Source organism: Elaeis guineensis, chromosome 15, assembly GCF_000442705.2.
Source record: "Elaeis guineensis isolate ETL-2024a chromosome 15, EG11, whole genome shotgun sequence".
NCBI classification, from domain to species: domain Eukaryota; kingdom Viridiplantae; phylum Streptophyta; class Magnoliopsida; order Arecales; family Arecaceae; genus Elaeis; species Elaeis guineensis.
This window is the reverse complement of record NC_026007.2, coordinates 8,395,217-8,410,359: the sequence shown is the minus strand read 5'-3', so window position 1 is coordinate 8,410,359 and position 15,143 is coordinate 8,395,217. Positions and strand designations below refer to the sequence as shown.

The following is a 15,143-nucleotide window of genomic DNA, read 5'->3' as shown; positions in this document are numbered from 1 at the left end:
AATTAAACCCCAGATCATAAACATGCTTCCCAAATTCACCAGAATCGAGGATGCATACATTTTTATGAGAGAATTCAAGGAAGTATGCACCATGATGTGTCTCCAACAACTCACTAAGGATGCTGTGAAACTTAGACTGATCAATTTTGCTCTTACGGATAGTGCCAAAAAGTGGTTATACAATCTTCTTAACCAATCCATAGCATCATGGGAGGGTTTTGTTAAAGTGTTCCTAAAAAAATTTTTCCCACACCATAAGACTGTCAAATTTAAAAATAAAATTAATCAATTTTATCAATTACCTGGTGAGTCTTTTTGGAAGTACTTTGATCGTTTTAAGAACCTTTTGAGTCAATGCCCACATCGTGAAATAAAAATTTGAAGGTTGTGCCAAATCATTTATGAACGACTAGACCCAAACTCTAGAACCATGTTAGAATCAACGTGTCAGGGTCAATTCATGAACAAAGAGCCTATAGAAGCCTGACAATGTCTAGAGGACCTAGCAGAAAAGAGCTTACAATGGAAGATTACTACGGAATCTGATAGACTCACACCTTCAAGAGGGGATGTACATCAAGTTCAACCTTTTCTAGTTGAAGAGGCTAAATTTACATCTTTGATCTGTAGGATAGAGGCCCTAGAACTCAAAGGACACACCTAAGTGAACTAAGTTTCAACATCCACTTGCAATGGGTGTAATGCCACAGACCACATAATAGAAGGATGTCTTTTTTTGATGGGCCCAATTAAGAATGAAGTAGTACAGGTGAATGCAGCCTATCAGAGACCTATTAATGACCCCTATGCACCAACCTACAACCTAGGATGGAGGAACCATCCCAATTTTTTTTGGTCACAAGGGTCAAACTCAAGTAGACCTACCTTCACTTAGCCCAACCCCAGGCCCACTCCATCATCAAATAACTCATCAGGTTTCAGTAACAATCAAAGCTTTAACTCACTAGAAGAGTCTAGAAGTCCTGGTGAAATCAACTGCTAATACCAACACTACACTAAACAACTTCATGTAAACCACGGGTCAGCTTTTAACTTCTAACACTCAGGCTATTGTCCATTTAGAAATATAGTTAGGTCAATTAGCCATGGCTATGAGTGAAAGAAAAAAAGATAAACAATCGAGTTAGCCCGAGGCTAATCTTAGGATCCAAAACAATCAAGGACTGCAACAAGGAGCCCAGATCAATCAATTAAATGCAATTCATACTTTAAGATCTGAAAAACAAGTAGACAACCATGTCGATACACCTGAAGATCAAGATGAACCATTGTCTCAACCACCTCATGAGCAATTGATCGATCAGACCGAGTCTAAGGAGCCTGAATCAACAGAGATTGACAAACCATCCAAGCCACTTGTAGAATCCACCTCAAGGTTTAAGCGAGTTGAGACATCAATTATCAATCCTATAACTCTTTTTTTAAATAGACTTAGATCCAACAGACACTCAGCCCATATGGATCAAATCTTAGAGATGTTTAAATAAGTAAAAGTAAATATCCCTCTACTAGATATGATCCAACAAGTTCTCACATATGTCAAGTTCCTCAAAGACCTATGCATAAAGAAGAAGACCACTAATATTTTCAAGAAAGCGTTCTTGGCAGCTAGTGTAAGCTTATACCATTTGAGCCACATGCCTGTCAAGTATAAAGATCCAAGTTCTCCTACAATCTCTTGTGTCATTGGAGAAACCATCATCAATAGGGCTTTATTAGACTTAGAGGCTAGTGTGAACATCTTACCTTATTCAATCTATGAAAAATTGGAGATGGAAGAATTAAAGCCTATAGAAATCATGTTGCAATTGAAGTCCAACATTGGTTGGTCAACCCATGTGCATCTATGGGTAGGTTCTTAACCAGTTATTTCTCTAAACAACTTCTAGTAATTGATTTTGCCCCAGAACCTAATCAGTAGGCTTTGGCCTCTACTGAAAAGATCTGGTTAGGTTCAACTATTAACATGACTTAATTTAGTGAATCGGACCAATAAATGATCAGGCCCGACTTTGGCCAGCCAACCTAACCACCATCACAAAGACTCAATCAAATTATCATATTATGAATAATAATTCCATTAGCCAATGAGCACCATGCCTTTGGGCCTCCAATGATCATTGAACTAATGGACCCATTATCACTCACTTAATGGGAGGCTATGACTTAGTTATCATTATAACTTAATCATTTTAGGGACCTAATAATTTTGAGAATTTTATTAAAGAATAGTAGAGAAGAAATCATCCAGCCAATTTCAATCCTCCCACTGACTTCACCAAGTCAGATTAAAAAAAGATTTAATTAAAGCTGGCATTAGGAGCACCTAAATCAGTCACACTAATTTACCTAATGACATGGGTGAGCTCTAATCACCAAGTGATCTAATCAAAATCTAACTTACCAGATTGGCCAGGTAAGTGAGACAGTGGTGGGGATTTGCCATTAACTCGTCAATGATCGAATCAATGCGAGTAGCTCCCGCTTAAGAACCACTGATCAAAACTGCCGAACTTACCTTAGACACCAACCGGTTCATTAGTTTTAATTTTGATCAACTTAGTAAATAGGGTTCCACTGCGTAGCCATGAATTAAGTCCATCTTGGTCTAGTTAAAGACATGGACCCATTCAACTACAACTATTGAAGTTGAGTCTAGAGTATCCTTGACCTAATCTAATTCAACTTTTGATTAGATTTGACCAATTACTCCATTTAGTCTATTTTTTAAGCTAACTTTAGGTCTAACCCAATTATGGACCTAATTCATCTAACCTATTGACCAACAAGTTTATGCAATTGTCTTAGGTCTTAATTCACAATTGTAGACCTACTAGACAATACTTAATTCTTTTAATTAAGTACTTGGACTGATGGGTCAGGGTTTGGTATTTCGAAAATAAATTTTTAAATTTTGAAAGATTTTATTTTCTGTTCACCAAATGTGTTGACTCATTTCACAAACGGATCAGCACATTTCATAAACAGCAATCTCATTGCTCACTTCATAACAGAAAATAACTCAAAATAAATCATGAATTTTTTTTTTATTTTTTTTTTAGATCTAATCTAACATATTCATGATAAATTTCTTAATTAAGTCCTTTCACTGCTTCATCGGCATGAGATATAATTGCATCGGCACCCCTACCGCCATAGGAGACCCCATCGAATGGGAAGAGAGGGCCTTTAAACCCTACTTTTCTCCTATGACCGGACGGCCATGGCAACCAACCCAATTAGATTACTTGCTACTTGGATCAAGTATATCTAAATATACCAATTTCAAAATTTAAATTTTGAATTTCAAATTTCAAATTTCAAATTTTAAATTTTAAATTTGAGATTTCAACCAAATTTTAAATTTTGAATTTCCAATCTTTGAATTTTAAATTTTGAATTTTGAATTTCAAATTTCAAATTTTGAATTTTAAATTTCAAATTTCAAATTTGAGATTTCAACCAAATTTCAAATTTCAAATTTTGAATTTCAAATTTGAAACTTCTAACAAATTTCAAATTTCAAATTTATTTTGAATTTTAAATTTTGAATTTTGAATTTCAAATTTAAACTTATAGATTACACCTTAATCTACGCATGCATATGTATATCATATTCTAGAACCTGGCTCTGATACCATTTGTAGCGAAAATTTAGTGCAGGGGCAAAATGGTAATTTTAAATCTTTTTTAAAATTACTATTTTACAGCGAAATTATTAATTAATATCATTAATTAATACTAATTAACCCTACATTAGGATCTAAATATGATACAACAGCATGCATTTAAATTTAAAATTCAAATTTGAATCAGTAAACCTTTTACAGTACTGTGTTCAGAACACATCACCTTTTGCGGGTAGTCGATCATCGTAATCTGATCACCGTCGGGGGGCTCTGATCATCATGTCATAGCCACACAAATATCTGACCTCTGCGGATCATCCACACGAAGCTCCCGTCTGATCAGCTTCTCACGAATGCTAGTTCGTGATTTCACCCCTTTGATGGCAGATGTTGATCGAACTCCTTCGATCAATGTGTGCTGACTCCTCGGATGCTCCAGATTATTTGCACAATTTCTTGAGAGGCTGATGGATCTCTTCCTGAAATTTGGTGGACTCACGACACTCATGGCACACCAATCTCACTTCCCAAACCCTAGGTAGAAACCCTAGGGTACACACTAGAAACCCTGCGCTCAATTTTCTTTCTTTTCTTTCTTTTTCTCTCAGAAGGTTTTGGACCTTCACCTTGTGCACAAACTTTTCTCACACCCCAAAGTTTCTCTTCTAAAATTTCTATGCACGTCCAACCTTTCTCCTCTTTTTAAAACAACGTCGAACGTGTCTTATCTGCGTGAGAGGATAAAGATAAGTGGTTGCACATTTGAATTCAAATCAAATTTGAATTCAAATGCAAAACCAACTCATCCCTATCCACTTGTGCGTGAGAAGAGAAGGGGTGTGAGTTGATTTGTTCATGGAGAGTTTACATGAGAAATATTTTCGCGTGTAAAATATGGGGCGCACAAGATAAGACCATGGCGCATGGATTAGTTGGTTGCTCATTCAAATTCAAACTTTCTTTTGAATTTGAATGGCCAACCAACTTATTTTTATCCAGATATTTGGTGCACAAGGGTGGGCATGGGATGGCTTCTACATGGAGAAAATTTATGAGAAGTTGCTTCTCATGAATTTAAATATGCACAGAAGAAGTGAGGTGGCGCAGGGAGAAAAATCAAGGTGGTTTGAACCTAATTGAGCCAACCTAATCTAAATAGGTTAAGAACAATTAGAATAAATTAAATCCAACTTAATTAGGCTTAATTAGGCTCAATAAAATTTTAATCAAATCAAGAATTAACTAAACCTAACTCCTGATCAAATCAGGGACTAAACCACCTTAGCGATTAGGTCAACATTTAACCTAATCGAGTCAATCCAAACTGAATCCAATTCAATTGAACTTGATCCAAAAATAATTACTCAATCAAATTGAGTTAATTAGTGATTAAATCACTAATTAAACCTCTCATAAATATTGAGTCCAAATCTGATGGGCAATCAGGCATCAGAGACCATCGATATGAAACCCTGATCAAAGAGTTCAAATTTCAAATTCAAAATTTAAAATTCAAAATTTTGACCTCGATACCCAAAATATGTGGAACTCATGATCAGAGAATCTTAATTCTCAATCATAGAGTCCCAGACACATAAGACTCATAATCAGCCATCTGATCAGAAAGGAACCACTAATATTTGTGACCCCGCAGGTTCGAACCTAAGCCGGTAGCACAGGAACCAATTTCTGTACTAATCGAAGTGACCATCTAGCAATGGTACCCGATGATCGGATAGGTCGAATAATCGCAATCGTAATATTCAGAACCTACGTGAATATGGTTACCGTATAATTCATCCCTTTTGACCCCTGTGTTTAGGACGACTCAGGGTTAAACTGTCAACCCTGATGATATCATCCGAATCATGCTCAACTCAATTAGTCCTGTAACTCCTCACTAGGACTATCCTGGCCAAGATTTTGCTAAATTGAAACATGACTGTACACAGCTCCTAAACTAGAGTGGTCAATCCCATCTTGACACACGCACCGACAAGTCAAGTACTTGACTACACCCAGTAGCCTTCCGTCATTGAATTAGAAATTCAGATAGTCCAGTGCCTAAGTGCAGTGAGTTGCTTGCAAGTCACCGTGGCGGTCTCAGGTCGGAGGGACATTTATACCCATATCCCATCGGAGCAAATCTTGACAGCAGAAATAGCTCCGGAGTTGGTCACGTTCAGTGCAGATGTACCATTATATCTCACCTGTATGCCATAGGAGTGTCTCCACACTCTTTGGTTATGAGGACAACCAACCCATATGGCACACAACGACCTATGCTCGATAAACATTGTCGTCCTTGGTAACAACGTATCATTTGGTCGCGAACATGTTTAAGGACTAAGCGATAAATCCTCCTTTGTCGAGTCTAAATAGTCCTAAGGACTTCACCACAACACAGGAGTTCATTAGAAGATGAAACATTTGTGATGAAAAAAATACTAAAATAACTTTTATTTATTTATAATTTAGGTACTAATACAAAAGGAGCACAACCGTCAACAGGCTGACGATTGGCTTTGGGACACTATTCCCAACAATCTCCCACTTGGCCTAAAGCCTATCGGTGCAGTATCTAATACCTATCTTCGACTTGTAGTCGTTGAACTCCTTCACCGCAATGGCTTTAGTGAATGGGTCGGCCAGGTTCTCCTTCCCGTCGATCTTCTGAAGGTCGACGTCACCTCGATCCACGATCTCCTGGATGAGATGGTAGCAGCACAGAATATGCTTCGTCCGCTGATGTGCCTTTGGTTCCTTCGCCTGAGCAATGGCTCCAGAGCTGTCGCAGTAGAGCAGAACCGGACCAACAAGGGAGGGTGCTACTCCAAGCTCGGTGATGAATTTTCTCAACCACACCACTTCTTTGGCAGCATCTGATACAGCAATATACTCTGCCTCACATACTGAATCAGCCACAGTGTGCTGCTTGGAACTCTTCCAGCAGACAGCCCCACCATTAAGGGTAAAAATAAATCCTAACACACTTTTGCTATCATCACGATCAGACTGGAAACTAGAGTCTGTAAACCCTATAAGTCTCAAGTCTGATTCACCATATATAAGCCACTGGTCCTTAGTATTTCTTAAATACTTCAGGATGGTTTTAACAACCTTCCAGTGATTCTCTCCTGGATCAGATTGGTATCTACTCACTACCCCTAGTGAGTATGCCACATCTGATCGTGTACATGTCATGGTGTACATAATAGATCCTACTGCCGAAGCATATGGAATCCTACCCATACGCTCTCTCTCTTGAGGTGTTGTCGGACAATCCCTCTTCGAGAGAGAATTTCCATGGCCTATCGGTAGATAGCCTTTCTTGGAATTTTCCATGCTGAACCTTTTCAGCATAGTATCAATGTACGTGGACTGGGATAAGCCAAGCAACTTTTTGGATCTATCCCTATAGATCCTCATCCCTAGGATGTAGGAAGCTTCTCCCAGATCCTTCATGGAGAACTGTGACGATAGCCAAATCTTTATTCCCTGTAATGCAGGGACATCATTCCCGATTAAGAGAATGTCATCCACATACAATATAAGAAATACTACTACTGGACCATTAGCCCACTTATAAATGCAGGGCTCTTCTCCATTCTTAACGAAGCCATACGTTTTGATCATCCTATCAAAACGTATGTTCCAACTCCGAGATGCCTGCTTAAGTCCATAAATGGACCTCTGTAGCTTGCACACCTTAGACTCATCTGTGGATGTGAACCCTTCAGGTTGTATCATATACACCTCTTCGTCCAGCTCTCCGTTTAGGAAAGCTGTCTTCACATCCATCTGCCAGATTTCATAGTCCAGATGGGCAGCTATCGCAAGCATAATCTGAATGGATTTGAGCATTGCGACAGGAGAAAACATCTCGTCATAGTCTATACCATAACATTGACGATATCCCTTGGCAACCAGACGAGCTTTATAGGTCTCCACCTTTCCGTCTGCGCCCCTCTTCCTTTTGAAGACCCACTTACACCCTATGGGTTTTACTCCTTCGGGTGGGTCAACCAATGTCCATACATCGTTGACCTTCATGGACTCCATTTCGGATTTCATGGCCTCTAGCCATTTCTCAGAGTCAGGTCTCTGCATTGCATCCATGTAGGTGATCGGATCCTTATCATTTTCATCAAGTTCGATAGGATCACCATCTCGGACCAAGAAACCATAGTATCTGTCCGGTTGATGTGGTACTCTACCAGACCGCCTTAAGGGTGCATAATCAATGGGCTCCGGATCTGATCTAATCAAATCCGATTCAGATTCAGTAACATGTGTCGGTTTTTCCACCTGTCGAACTTCGTCAAGTTCGACTTTGGAGGCAACAGTTTTTTCACTAAGGAACTCCTTTTCTAAAAAAATTGCCTTAAGGCTGACAAACACCTTTTGCTCATCAGCAAGGTAGAAATAATACCCTTTGGTCTCTTTTGGGTACCCAATAAAATTACACTTGTCAGACCTAGGTCCAAGCTTATCTGTAATTAAATGTTTAACATAAGTCGGACACCCCCAAACCCTAAGGTGCGAGAGTACTGACTTACGTCCTATCCATATCTCATATGGCATTTTGGCTACAGACTTACTCGGAACTCTATTTAGAAGGTAACAAGCCGATTCGAGTGCATATCCCCAGAGAGAGATCGACAGACCAGCAAATCCCATCATGGATCGAACCATGTCTAACAGGGTCCGATTCCTCCTTTCAGACACACCATTATGCTGTGGTATTCCAGGAGGAGTCCACTGAGAGAGAATCCCATTCTTCCCTAGATACATCAAAAACTCATTGGAAAGGTATTCACCTCTTCGATCAGATCGAAGAGTTTTAATACACTTCCCAGTTTATTTTTCTACCTCATTTCGGAATAGTTTGAACATTTCAAATGATTCTGACTTATGCTTCATTAAATAGACATATCCATACCTAGATAGATCGTCTGTGAAGGTTATGAAGTAGAAAAATCCACCTCTTGCACTTGAGCTCATGGGTCTACATACATCAGAATGTACCAGATCTAAGAGTTCACTGGCTCCCTCACCTTTTTCAATTAAAGGTGACTTGGTCATCTTCCCAAGAAGACAGGACTCACAGGTTGGAAGTGATTCACAATCACTAACTTCAAGAATTCCTTCTTGAGCCAACCTGTTTATCCTGTTCTTATTGATATAACCTAGCCTACAGTGCCAAAGGTGGACTTCTGACACATTATCTATTCTAGAGAATTTACCGAAGTTTTGAACCACATTAACAGGCTGTGATAGTAAGTAAATTCTATTATTTAATTGTCCAATAAATATTGTAACACCATTCAAAATGATATTGCAAATATTTTTTTTTATTAAAAAATCATAATCGTACATGGCCAAAAGGCCTACAGAAATAATATTTAATAAAAAACTTGGACAATAGTGACATTCACTCAGAATTACATTACGAGAATTGATTGCAAGACTCATGATTCCTAAAGCTAGAACTGGAACTTTGCTTCCATCTCCAACGTTCAGGAACCTCTCGCCTTCATCAAATCTCCTACTGACCTGCAGACCCTGCATCGAATTACAAATATGATAAGGACTTTCGGTATCCAATACCCAGGCAGTAGTATCACAAATCGAAAAGTTGCAAGGAGTTATCATATAATTACCTTGCTTCTTCTTTGGCCTGTTCGGATCCAGGGAGGCAATGTATTGAGGACAGTTCCTCTTCCAATGCCCCTGCTTCTTGCAAAAGAAGCACTCCGCCTGGCTCTGATCGTGCTTGCACTTCTTGGTCTGACCCTGTGCTACAGTCCCAGCATGAGATTGCACCTTCTTATTTTTCTTCTTCTTGTTCTTCTTCCCCTTCCCAAAGGGTTGACGATGAGAAGAATACTCTCCCACTACATTCACCGACTCCTTATGGAGTTGGTGATCCTTCTCAAAGTTCTGCAGCAACCCCAACAATCCGTGGTAGTTTACTGTAGGCTTTGTCATTCGAAAATGAGTAAGGAATGGGAGGAAGGACTTGGACAAGGAATTAAGGATTGCATCCTTACTGAGCTGCTCGTGCAGAGGAAAGCCCAATTTGCTTAGGTGCTCAATCATCTCGATCATGTATAGTACATGATCAGTGACTGAGGCCCCATCCCTCATCCGAGCATTGAAAATGGCACAACTAGTTTTATGCCTTTCAACATCGTCAGGCGTGTCAAAGGAGTCGTTCAACATTTGAAGCATCTCCTGTGGCTGGGCATTCTCAAACCTTCGGTTGAACTCGTCATTCATTGCTGCCAGCATAATACATCGAACGATGGTGCGGTCATTGAGCCACTTCAAGTAAGTGTCTCGGATCGCCTTACTAGTGTTCGGAGCTGGCTCCTCAGGTGCTGAATCCGTTACTACATAAAGGATCCACTCATGCTCAAGGACAATTTTCAATTTTCGATACCAGCTATCGAAATTGGATCCCATGAGCTTGTCATTATCTAATAATGACCGGAGCGACAGGGTAGTGGCCATAGCTGCATAAAGGAAAATGAGATCTCTATTAGTACATAAATTAATACTAAAGACTTGGACTTTAGTCTAAAGTTTTTCCCAATATTTTTACCAACTGGTAGCCTCATCCTCCAATTCGAGGAATTACTTTAATTCCTTAATGGATACTAGAATCCACACAGACTACACACGAGCCCAACTTTGGTTGGTCAACCCATGTGCATCTATGGGTAGGTTCTTAACCAGTTGTTTCTCTAAACAACTTCTAGTAATTGATTTTGCCCCAGAACCTAATCAGTAGGCTTTGGCCTCTACTAAAAAGATCTGGTTAGGTCCAACCATTAACATGACTTAATTTAGTGAATCAGACCAATAAATGATCAGGCCCGACTTTGGCCGGCCAACCTAACCACCATCAGAAAGACTCAATCAAATTATCATATTATGAATAATAATTCCATTAGCCAATGAGCACCAGGCCTTTGGGCCTCCAATGATCATTGAACTAATGGACCATTATCACTCACTTAATGAGAGGCTATGACTTAGTTATCATTATAACTTAATCATTTTAGGGACCTAATAATTTTGAGGATTTTATTAAAGAATAGTAGAGAAGAAATCATCCAGCCAATTTCAATCCTCCCACTGACTTCACCAAGTCAGATTAAAAAAAGATTTAATTAAAGCTGGCATTAGGAGCACCTAAATCAGTCACACTGATTTACCTAATGACATGGGTGAGCTCTAATCACCAAGTGATCTAATCAAAATCTAACTTACTAGATTGGCCAGGTAAGTGAGATCAATGGTGGGGATTTGCCATTAACTCATCAATGATCGAATCAATGCGAGTAGCTCCCGCTTAAGAACCACTGGTCAAACTGTCGAACTTATCTTAGACACCAATCGGTTCATTAGTTTTAATTTTGATCAACTTAGTAAATAGGGTCTACCGCGTAGCCATGAATTAAGTCCATCTTGGTCTAGTTAAAGACATGGACCCATTCAACTACAACTATTGAAGTTGAGTCTAGAGTATCCTTGACCTAATCTAATTCAACTTTTGATTAGATTTGATCAATTACTCCATTTAGTCTATTTTTTAAGCTAACCTTAGGTCTAACCCAATTATGGACCTAATTCATCTAACCCATTGACCTACAAGTTTATGCAATTGTCTTAGGTCTTAATTCACAATTCTAGACCTACTAAACAACACTTAATTCTTTTAATTAAGTACTTGGGCTGATGGGTCAGGGTTTGGCATTTCGAAAATAAATTTTCAAATTTTGAAAGATTTTATTTTCTGTTCACCAAATGTGTTGACTCATTTCACAAACGGATCAGCACATTTCATAAACAGCAATCTCATTGCTCATTCATAACAGAAAATAACTCAAAATAAATCATGAATTTTTTTATTTTTTTTTAATCTAATCTAACACATTCATGATAAATTTCTTAATTAAGTCCTTTCGCTGCTTCATCGGCATGGGATATAATTGCATCGCACCCCTACCGCCATAGGAGACCCCATCGAATGGGAAGAGAGGGCCTTTAAATCCTACTTTTCTCCTATGACGGACGGCCATGGCAACCAACCCAATTAGATTACTTGCTACTTGGATCAAGTATATCTAAATATATCAATTTTAAAATTTAAATTTTGAATTTAAATTTCAAATTTAAATTTCAAATTTTAAATTTTAAATTTTAAATTTAAATTTGAGATTTCAATCAAATTTAAATTTCGAATTTTCAATCTTTGAATTTAAATTTTGAATTTTGAATTTCAAATTTTAAATTTGAATTTTAAATTTCAAATTTGAGATTTCAACCAAATTTCAAATTTTGAATTTCAAATTTGAAACTTCTAACAAATTTTAAATTTTAAATTTTTTTGAATTTTGAATTTCAAATTTAAACTTATAGATTACACCTTAATCTAGCATGCATATGTATATCATATTCTAGAACCTGGCTCTGATACCATTTGTAGCGAAAATTTAGTGCAGGGGCAAAATGGTAATTTTAAATTTTTTCAAAATTACTATTTTACAGTGGAATTATTAATTAATCTCATTAATTAATACTAATTAATCCTACACTAGGATCTAAATATGATACAACAGCATGCATTTAAATTTGAAATTCAAATTTGAATCAGTAAACCTTTTACAGTACTGTTTCAGAACACATCACCTTTTGTGGATAGTCGATCATCGCAATCTGATTACCGTCGGGGGGCTCTGATCTCATGTGCAGCCACATAAATGTCTGACCTCTGCGGATCATCCACACGAAGCTCCCGTCTGATCAGCTCCTCATGAATCTAGTTCGTGATTTCACCCTTTTGATGGCAGATGTTGATCGAACTCCTTCGATCAATGTGTGCCGACTCCTCAGATACTCAGATCATTTGCACGATTGCTTGAGAGGCTGATGGATCTCTCCCTAAAATTTGGTGGACTCACGACACTCGTGGCACACCAATCTCACTTCCCAAACCCTAGGTAGAAACCCTAGGGTACACATAGAAACCCTGCGCTCAATTTTCTTTCTTTTCTTTCTTTTTCTCTCGAAGGTTTTGGACCATCACCTTACGCACAAACTTTTTTATGCCCAAAGTTTCTTCCTAAAATTTTTATGCACGTCCCACCTTTCTCCTCTTTTTAAAACAACGTCGAACGTGTCTTATCGCGTGAGAGGATAAAGATAAGTGGTTGCACATTTGAATTCAAATCAAATTTGAATTCAAATCAAAACCAACTCATCCCTATCCACTTGTGCGTGAGAAGAGAAGGGGTGTGAGTTGATTTGTGCATGGAGAGTTTACACGAGAAACATTTTCTCGTATAAAATATGGGGCGCACAAGATAAGACCATGGGCATGGATTAGTTGGTTGCTCATTCAAATTCAAACTTTCTTTTGAATTTGAATGGCCAACCAACTTATTTTTATCCAGATATTTGGCCACAAGGGTGGGCTGGGATGGCTTCTGTGTGAGAAAATTCATGAGAAGTTGCTTCTCGTGAATTTAAATATGCACAGAAGAAGTGAGGTGGGCAGGGAGAAAAGTCAAGGTGGTTTGAACCTAATTGAGCCAACCTAATCTAAATAGGTTAAGCACAATTAGAATAAATTAATCAACTTAATTAGACTTAATTAGGCTCAATAAAATCTTAATCAAATCAGAATTAACTAAACTTAACCCTGATCAAATCAGAGACTAAACCACCTTAGCGATTAGGTCAACATTTAACCTAATCGGGTCAATCCAACTGAATCCAATTCAATTGGACTTGATCCAAAAATAATTACTCAATCAAATTGAGTTAATTAGTGATCAAATCACTAATTAAACCTCTCATAAATATTGAGTCCAAATCTGATGGGAATCAGGCATCAGAGACCATCGATATGAAACCCTGATCAAAGAGTTCAAATTTCAAATTCAAAATTTAAAATTCAAAATTTTGACCCCGGTATCCAAAATATGTGGAACTCATGATCAGAGAATCTAATTCTCAATCATAGAGTCCCAGACACATAAGACTCATAATCAGCCATCTGATCAGAAAGAAACCACTAATGTGTATGACCCCGCAGGTTCGAACCTAAGCCGGTAGCACAGGAACCAATTCCTGTACTAATCGAAGTGACCATCTAGCAATGGTATCCGACGACCGGATAGGTCGAATAATCGCAATCGCAACATTCAGAACCTACGTGAATATAGTTACCGTATAATTCATCCCTTTTGACCCCTGTGTTTAGGACGACTAAGGGTTAAACTGTCAACCCTGATGATATCATCCGAATCGTGCTCAACTCAATTAGTCCTGTGACTCCTCACTAGGACTACTCTAGCCAAGATTTTGTTAAATTGAAACACGACTGTACACAGCTCCTAAATTGGAGTGGTCAATCCCATCTTGACACACGCACCGACAAGTCAAGTACTTGACTACACCCAGCAGCCTTCCGTCATTGAATTAGAAATTCAGGTAGTCCAGTGCCTAAGTGCAATGAGTTGCTTGCAAGTCACCGTGGCGGTCTCAGATCGGAGGGACATTTATACCCATATCTCATCGGAGTAAATCTTGACAGCAGAAATAGCTCGGAGTTGGTCACGTTCAGTACAGATGTACCATTACATCTCACCTGTATGCCATAGGAGTGTCTCCACACTCTTTGGTTATGAGGACAACCAACCCATATGGCACACAACGACCTATGCTCAATAAACGTTGTCGTCCTTGGTAACAACGTATCATTTGGTCGCGAACATGTTTAAGGACTAAGCGACAAATCCTCCTTTGTCGAGTCTAAATAGTCCTAAGGACTTCACCACAACACAGGAGTTCATTAGAAGATGAAACATTTGTGATAAAAAAATATCAAAATAATTTTATTTATTTATAATTCATGTACTAATACAAAAGGAGCACAACCGTCAACAGGCTGATGATTGGCTTTGGGACACTATTTCCAACACAAACATATGAGTCGAACCAAACCGCTTGATCCCATTTTCGTCGTATACTGTGCTCCTCCTCACCTTAGATCTACTCGGGGTATCATCCTGCGATAATAGAAATTTCACCTTGCGACATCGCCTCTCGTCCTCCCGAGTCTCCTATCTCGTGCCCGATCCATCTCCATCTGGAGCTCCACCTCACTCTGAGCTCCACCTGGCTCCCGAAGCTCTATCTCGCACTGGACTCTCCGTCAGGTAATAATGTCCTCTGCTCCCCTTCTTCCCCTCCAGCACAATCCTATCGCCGCATAGCACCCTCAGGATTCCTCCACCAGCTACCATGCTGTAGCCTCTTGAATCCAATCTGCTAAGTGAGATAAGACTCTGTCTGAAATCGGATATGTATCGGACCTCCCCCAATCTCCTCACTGTACCATCATGTATTTTTCAGCTTACCATTCCGATGCCTCTGATCGTACAGCTCGATCCGTCTGACAGATATATAGTGCCCTCA

The 15,143-nt window shown here is 38.8% G+C and overlaps 1 non-coding gene across 1 annotated transcript; it reads right to left on the bottom strand.

The window, feature by feature from the left end:
• Nucleotides 1–265: 265 nt before the first annotated feature.
• Nucleotides 266–372, bottom strand: LOC114913056 (small nucleolar RNA R71). The gene has a single exon (XR_003799082.1). It is a non-coding gene; the product is annotated as a small nucleolar RNA R71 (small nucleolar RNA).
• Between the last annotated feature and the right edge of the window lie 14,771 nt (nt 373–15,143).